The sequence below is a fragment of the Scylla paramamosain genome, chromosome 8 (assembly GCF_035594125.1).
Source record: "Scylla paramamosain isolate STU-SP2022 chromosome 8, ASM3559412v1, whole genome shotgun sequence".
NCBI lineage: Eukaryota > Metazoa > Arthropoda > Malacostraca > Decapoda > Portunidae > Scylla > Scylla paramamosain.
In genome coordinates this window covers 18052040-18059539 of record NC_087158.1, presented here as the reverse complement: position 1 = coordinate 18059539, position 7500 = coordinate 18052040, and the positions used below count along the sequence as shown (strand labels likewise).

Sequence of the window (7500 nt, the reverse complement as noted above, 5' to 3'; positions counted from 1 at the left end):
GTGTTCCCCCTTACGCGGCCGCCGGGATACTTGCACTTTGTGCAGCCTTCCTCATATCCTCGCAAAAATTTTACTCGTGAGTTTGATCAGAAATTAAGTAAATGCAGACTCTTTCCATTATTGATATGCAGTTTATATCGACGTATTTCTCCATATGTCCATAAATGTGCGTGGGCGTGCAACGGATCTTCTTGGTGTGTGTGTGTGTGTGTGTGTGTGTGTGTGTGTGTGTGTGTGTGTGTGTGTGTGTAGAAGATGGATAAGAGTTATTGTATTAGAATAATATTATGGAAAAACATGTCTGTTTTCTTTTCATCTTTTGAATTGTATCTTTAATTTTTCAGGGCTTGAATTTAATATGTCAGTCCATGGCTTACTTATGAATGTGTAATGCTTATATATATATATATATATATATATATATATATATATATATATATATATATATATATATATATATATATATATATATATATATATATATATATATATATTATGATCATATTTCGCCAACCATTTTTTTTCTTTCTAGGTAAGACTGGAGGTACTTGCGTGTTGCAGCGGCAGACTCAAGTCTTGATGCTGTAAGTTCGGGAACCCCGAAAAGTACACCGGGAGGTAGATCTGTTTCCCAGCTTACTCTTCACAGCTCCCCACCATCTGTTCCCTCTTTACCTTTGCTTTCTGCCTGGTAGTGCTCTTCTTCTTTTATATTTATAAATTACCAGAAATATAGATTGTCTTTAAGAAAGAGGAACGTAGTATCATCATTCACGCACAGGTGTGGGGAACATTAGAAATAATAGTCTCCTTGACTCCTAACATTCTTGACCTGTTTCTAACATCTAATAATTTTCTTCATTCAGTCACTTTGCCATCGCCATTAGGTGCCCCCGATCCTAATTTCATAACTGTACTCGTACTTGTCCTACCGCTCTAATTCCTCCTCAGGATCTTTCAGAGCGGCGGTGCTTTTGCCGTTTTTCCTCTGGTAATTGAGATGGAGCCTTCTAAACCTTGGCTCGACTCAGCCTGATCTCGTGCTATTCATGATACAGAGGCGGCCCACAAATGATACTTGAGAAAAACTTCGAGAGAGAGAGAGAGAGAGAGAGAGAGAGAGAGAGAGAGAGAGAGAGAACTGCCGGCAATGCCACACACACAGTACTGTGGAATGTGCGGACATTGTGTTTCACTGCCATGGTTACTCGCTCGGCCTGGCCGTTGTGAATGTTGATGAATTTCATACCACGGCTAACCAAAGCCTCATAATGCATATGTGCATAGAACACTTTCAACTTGAATAATTCGTACTTTCACTTCTAGCAGTATCCGCAGGAACCCGTGTTACACTCTGGATATGTTGAACACGTCTAGGTACGTACGTGATTGATTGTAAATAGGGATAATCACTTTATATGGTCAAAAAAATGGCAGAAATTATAGATTACTACTTAAGTTGTTTTACAACAAATGGGCTGTAGAACAGGGAATGAAACCTGATTCACTCGTTCGAACCATTCGAGTCGCACAGACGACTGGTCGACTCCGTGAAGGAGCGAGATTGCTGGCGTCACGCAGACAGTTGCCAAGGAACCGCCACAGGTTACGGACGCAATGATAGTGTTTGTACCGCAAAGAATATACGTGGAAAGGACGCATAGGTGCATCATCATAATATACGTGCAGCCATGTGTCACGAGCACGGCACAACCATAGCCAGGCAAGACTAACCGGGGCTCGCTACCAATAGGTAAGTTACTCTGATAAGACCACTGGCCAGTAGGTAGGATAGGCAACTAAGAATACGGTTACGAGGTATAGCGTTCACTAAATAAATGAGTATCACAACAATAAATCGATATAGAATATCATGGTGAATATTAAGAACAGTCGCGTGGCCCTGTTTCCTATTTTTTCGGCTCCTACAACCTACAGTGTTGGGGATCTGGTGGGAAAAGCTAAAAGAGCCAAATACCAACCAAAAATACCACCAACCAAAAAAACCACCAAAAATAAATAGGGAGCTGCTTACTACTGCTGCTGTTCTTGTTGTGATGGCCGCCATGTTCTTAATCTTACTCTTGCTGCTAGCATCCTAACCTAACTAAGCTTTACTTAACCTAACTAAACCGGTAAATATGAAATAGAGCCACAGCAGCAGTGGTGCAGCTTCCTATTTATTTTTGGTGGTAAGAGGCGGTATTTGGCTGTATTTTAGATTTCCCCACCCGAAAACCCCGCTTTCCCACCAGATTCCCAACACTGTAGGGGGTAGGAGCCGAAAAAATAGGAAATACGGCCGCGAGACTCTTAATGTTTACCAGTATGACTAATAATGTATCACAAATTGCATAGTGACTACGAAATCATAATACTGATAACCACCTATTTCCAGTGGATAGTTAAAGCCTCAAGTGAGATTGAGTATTTACATTAGTCGTTCGTATCAATATGACAATTCGGTACCATTTAAATAAATTGTTATGATAAGTTTAAGGCAAGCGAAGGGTGATGACAGATACGCTTAAATTATCACATCCTAACGTGTACTCAGAAGCTGTTGTACTTTGAGCTTTAATTATAATTGTGATGTTATGATTATGCAAATAGACTATCTTAAGAGTGTACGTTGCAACTGCACTCTGTTGAGTTACAAAAGGAAACAGGCAGAGTACGCGGAGGTTTAGCAACAAGTTTCCAGGGTTCCTTCCACCCAAGGGAATGTAAGCGTAGCAGCTAGTGTCCACTTGGACTAGTGCCCTAGGATAGTGAACCCAGCCTCCCTGCACAGCCTAGCCGGGGGGAAGGGCTGTGTCCCCTCCGCCTTTGGACGCCCCCAGAGGGTTACTAACCTAACCTAACCTAACCGGGAAGAGGGGAGCTGCGGTACACCCCCCCCCCCCCGAAACCACCCTTAAAAGGTTACTAACATAACCTAACCGGAGGAACTGCACCGCTTTTGGATCATCCCAAAGGGCAAACCTTAATCGGTTTGCCTGGGATCCTACAAAAAAGTTACTAATCTTACCTAACCCAAGAAAACTTAACAAGTAACACCATTTAGGATACACTTAGCGACAGGGGAAGCGATATCTAACTTCTCGGAGATCTTTTTGTTTTGCGTCGCAAAACTAACACGAGTCCTTGGGAGAGGAGTGGTATGGGTCGTACAGAGATGCAACTTCTTGGATGAAGACGTGAAATCTCTTGATAGGATATTTATATGCCATGATGAACATGTAGCTGGCTTTCCACACACTTCACATTGTTTTGTGTATGACACAAGTTTGTGTCTGACGCATAAGTCAAGCAGTTCTCTCTCTTTTCCACTATATCTGTGGGAAAAGTCCAAAAGACCCAGTTCACATTCTGCACAACGCTCCATGGTGACGGTAGATGACAAACTTTACTCTGGGCTGGCCTTAGTGGCGGTCCGTCAGACCTACATGGCGGATAAATACACGTATAGTGGCACACAGGAATCATGTAGTGCCCCAGATGGTGCTACATTTTCCAAATTTGAAGTATCATTGATTACTTAAAATAAGGACAGGATAAAAATTCAATAACTGTGGGATGCATTAGCCACAGTCGAGACGCACATATGAATTACTTTGCATAGAAACTACATTCTGTGGCCTCTTTTATGATTGTCACGAGGCTTGGTTTCTGAAGGGAGCGCTACTGAACATATCTCAGTGTGCTTAATCTCTGCATAACATGTCTGATTTCAACGAAGTTATGTGAATTTCCTGAACCCGACCGGCTATTGAAATCGCCAAGGATGTTAAGTATAGCATGTATCCTGTCAATGGACGGAAAATTAGTCTGCAGCAGCCATTCTGCATAATAACCGAAATTCCTTACGTATGGTGCTTTGATTTGGTTATATTCATTGGTGGTACATTTCTTTATTAGGATAATGTTCTAGATCTGAAATACTAACAAGTGTGAGATCAATGGTAATGTATTATTTATGTTGTAATTCGCGACAAATAGAAGTAAATACTATCATACATAAGCACACATCACTCGCATGAAATGTAATGACTTTACGTTTCTAATAAATACAATAGACTTCCATTCAATTATGGTAAGCGGTGGGAGAAATTCGATGTGCACATTGATTTCTTTGCCAGCTGTAACTGACAAAGAAATAAAGACAGCTGAACTGCGCAGGAAAACAGGCAGTGACTCGGCAAAAGCCAATATAAAAGGACAAGTGTCATGTTACACAGCCATCGGGCGGCAGGGGCTCGGGTGGCCCAGTCACCGTCAATCCTCGGACAAAGGGCAGAGGGAGCAGCCTCTGACACTAACACTCAAAACCACTGACCCAACACCACACACACAACTCGACATGGGGGGTTATACCAACGCCTGATATCAATCCCCTCCCTGCGACAGGTAGAACATATAGGACACAGAAAAATTAAAATGGGTAAGGTTATGGAAACGAACATTAACAATTGACAAGGAAGACTGTTTACACAAGAGCTTAATTATTACCTGTATATATATATATATATATATATATATATATATATATATATATATATATATATATATATATATATATATATATATATATATATATATATATATATATATATATATATATATATATATATATATATATATATATATATATATATATATATATATATATATATATATATATATGACATAATTGGAGGGGAGAATTAAAATGTCGTCAACACTAGGAGAAAAAAAAAAAATCCCTGAAATACCAAACGTAGTTTCTCACGCAAGTTCTCTGCCAACTACAGCTCTCCTCTCCTCGGAGACACATTTCCCTGAAAGACAGCTATCAAAAGAGCGTCATCAGCCAATCCGAAAATCTCTCATTGAAGTTCGAACAGATCGATAAAGAGTGGACGAATGTCCCTCCTCCCCTCCCACACTGAACCGAAGACAAAGAGCGTCCGGAAGAGGTCGGGGCGGAGGGAAGCAGGAGACTCGGTGACAGAAGGGAGAAAAGATGTAGCAGTAAAACAAAGGCAATGGTGCATAAAAGATTGCAATAATGAAAATATGGATGCCGAAAAGGGAAACTTGGTTGACTTGCAGATACTGATCATTCTGTAAGAATACGGATCAGACAGTAGTAGTGTGCAGCGAAGGTAGGATGTTTTTGATATTTTACTTGGTAGCGTACACACAATAAGCATAATCATTATAACACATGTTTGGAAGCCGGAGTTCACTGAAAGAAAAATCAGAAATGTAGATGAACTGTTCTATGAGACGGTAAAGTTTCTCTAGCATTACCATATATTCATTATTCGACATCGGCTTTCCTTAGTACTGGAATGAACACTTTTTCTGCCTCCTTCATTTAGACAACTGTGATATTTTTCAATAGATGACACTGTGATGCCATTAGTCGTTCATCAGAACATTGCACGTACTTTTGATCAAATGTAGCAACCTAAATGCATGTCTCTGGTTCTCCCGTTTATATGCACTACTCTCCCTTCAGCATCCAGTATAAGTGAAGGCGGAAACTACGTACCTTAAAAAAAAAGAAACGCAACTAGCAACCTCTTCCATGACCTACACGAGTTTATAGGTGTCCGAATTGAATAAAGTCAGGAATACACGTCTAAAACCCAGAGACGATGGTGATAGTGGTTGGTGCAGCATTATAAGTCACATGAAGTGCGTCAGAGATTAAAGAGTACGATAAAAGCAGTTATATTCATTAAAACGTCGAACTGAAAAGTAAAATAAATGGATAAGCATGAGTGCGGTCATTAACCGTCCATCTTGCTCAGAGGACAGTGATTGTTCACTCATCAGTGAAAACCTTTTCGACGTTAGCGGAGCGCAATCCCGTTTACCAGGTGACGGGGAGAGACGTTACAGCAGTGCTAGTCTGTGAACAATAAATCAGGCATGCGGATAGTTTTCAACTTGATTATTATTAATATCGAACAGTATTTGTTCTCCTCCAACTTGCACTCGAGGATAAGAGCAAAACTATTACAAGTGTGTGTGTGTGTGTGTGTGTGTGTGTGTGTAGTTGGATGATTGTAAGAAGGTGCACAATCATGTAGATATATAAAATGGACTGTGTGTGTGTGTGTGTGTGTGTGTGTGTGTGTGTGTGTGTGTTGTATATATGTACTGTTGGGGTGAAGAGAGAGGGTGCTCATGTGTGTATACTAGAGGCTGTGTACATGTGTATATATGTTTTCTTTTTCATCCATGTTGACGACTACCAGGTGAATGTAATTGTGTGTGGTTCAGTCAAATGAAAAATGTTGCAGAGTAATTATTACCTAACTGGAACTCAATTAGCTGCATGAAACACAGGTACATAAAAGTACCAGTGCTTTATTACCTCGTAGCCTTTGTATATGTTAGTCATTGGCTAAGTAAATATCTGAGTATGAATATATTCTCCCTTAACATCTTGCCGTCAGAATGTGCAGAGAGTCTTTTCCACGGCGATGCTGAGTAGGAGACGCGGGCCGCCTTGGCCTCCACGCCTGCAGGTATTTCCGCTCCCTGTAATTACTCCACAGAACTTGACATAAAGTTGTGAGTGCTTTTGTTAGTCACAATTCCATTTCCACGTATCACATCGTATCAACTTCAATTACTGCAAAGATATTAGTTATGCGACAAAAGAAATCTGAAGGAAACGTGTGACAGTCCCCTTGAGTTATGTGTCAAGTTGCCGCTGTGACCATTAACCTTGTATGTCCCGACAATATTGCAGTCTTCATTTTCATTAGTCGATATCATACTGATCTCCATAAGATCTTATGGCACGGACCAATGAAAATAATGTGTGGAATATTGCTGGAATATAAAAGGGAGGAATATTAAAAAAATGACTAATGGTATCTCAGTGAAAAGTAAACCAAACTTGGGAACTTGCCGGTCGTAACAGTGCCTGGCTTGCAGCTTTGGGCTTTCTCTTTCTAATGATGCATGTGTATTTTTAGAGACCATACTTAATTTCTGTGGGTTCTGTAATAAAGTGCTTAGTCAGTTTCCATATACATAAGTGTATAAGACTGACAACAAAACACGTCGACTCAAAGCACTCAAGCACCAGAAAACTTTTATACTTTAACGAAAATAATGTGTGGAAACGTGTAAACTTTAAAAGAAATTATAACGTTATTAAATACTTATAGTTGTGCAATTATGTTTTGTTAATTCTCTCTCTCTCTCTCTCTCTCTCTCTCTCTCTCTCTCTCTCTCTCTCTCTCTCTCTCTCTCTCTCTCTCTCTCTCTCTACATTACCACCATCATCGCCACCACCTCTCCCTGTCCTCCACGTTCCTTTCCTGCCGGCGTCCTTATCACCAAGTGGCATCAAGACATCCAGGTGAAAGTCCAGATGACATGTAATTAAGGCAAAGTAAAGAGGCAACGCATAAAACAGTACCGGCGCTGCTTCGGGTGACTGTCCCCTTTGCCTTCCTCCCCCTCCTCCATCCTTTTCTCTCTATCTCACCC

At 40.6% G+C, this 7500-nt stretch overlaps 1 long non-coding RNA gene across 1 annotated transcript in view; it reads left to right on the top strand.

Moving 5' to 3' along the window:
* Positions 1-931: 931 nt before the first annotated feature.
* LOC135102893 (uncharacterized) overlaps positions 932-7500 on the top strand; it is a 7571-nt gene continuing 1002 nt past the window's right edge. Inside the window, exons 1-2 of the long non-coding RNA XR_010269824.1 lie at positions 932-1753; positions 6453-6524. This is a non-coding gene — a long non-coding RNA (uncharacterized LOC135102893). The remainder of the gene's footprint in view (positions 1754-6452; positions 6525-7500) is intronic.